Here is a 1,186-nt window from a genome sequence, read left to right on the forward strand (position 1 = left end):
CAGTAGAGGGTTCCAGAGCAGAGATCTTTTAGTCTTGCATGTACACTGATACATGTAAGCTGGGCTACCAAAAACCAAAAAGGTTTTGTTTTTATAACTAACTACAGGGATATTTTTATAAAAATAACAAATGTCTGATGAAACACTGTTCAAAACTTGTACAGACCTTCATTTTGCGGTCATCCCTTCTGACAGTGTTACCCAGTGCAGTCCATATACCCGTACCTCCCTAGTGATGCCACTTAAGAAATAACAAGCTGCTGCATTCTCTTTAATTTGAACAATGTTGTATGTCAGGCTATATCCTATAAGATACAACTTATTTCAGTTTCTTTTGCTTCATTACTCAAGGGAAAGAAACCAAAAATGATAAGCTGTGAGGGCTGTTTCAGTATGGGACTGCCTTCTTTCCTAGAAACATCACCCTCTTTAACTGTGAGATAAAAAGAAATGTTTTCTGATTTTGTCTAGAGCGGTGGCCTCCAAAGTGGAGACCTTCTACTTATATTCATTTTCACACTAAAAATGAGAAAGAAATGTGGCTTTGATATATTTTAAGAAGCAGGGTGACGTGTGTCTGACTCGGTCTGTATCAGTTGCATAGGGCATTGCAGGAATCCTGATTGAAGATGAGAACTGCACAGCTCAGAGAGAGGAAGGCAAGCAGGGAACAGTGGAGTCCATATCCTCTCCAGCCTACAGCTTACTGAGGTCCCTGGAATTTCCTCACACCCAGGAACGGGGATTCAGATTGCATTATCTACCCTGAACTATAGCAGCTCTCAAAAACAGGACTGGTGATTTAAAGGATTCATGCAGAGAAATCTGAATTGAGAAATACCAAAACTGCAAGCATACGCATAGGACAAGAAGGAGGCAGAGCTGAAACTTTGCCGGCTCCTTGTCCATTTGTCATTTGTTGGTTACACTGTGATACAAAGGGGAGAAAAAAAAAGTGGTGATCAACTCAGATATTTCAAAAAATCAAACAAAGAAGTGAGGTTATCAAGAAAACTATTTAAAATATAGATTTACATTTAGATCCATGGTCCTGTATTTTCTGTGCTAGAAGATAGGCTTCAGAAGGGCTAAGACATAATTTTTCCCAATGTTCTCTCTCCATATTCCAGCCTGGCACATAGTACCCAATGCCATTGAGCCAATTCCTACTCATAGTGGGCCTATA

Source organism: Orycteropus afer, unplaced genomic scaffold, assembly GCF_000298275.1.
Source record: "Orycteropus afer afer isolate SDZICR_OR568_19922 unplaced genomic scaffold, OryAfe1.0 scaffold00049, whole genome shotgun sequence".
Classification (NCBI taxonomy): Eukaryota; Metazoa; Chordata; class Mammalia; order Tubulidentata; family Orycteropodidae; genus Orycteropus; species Orycteropus afer.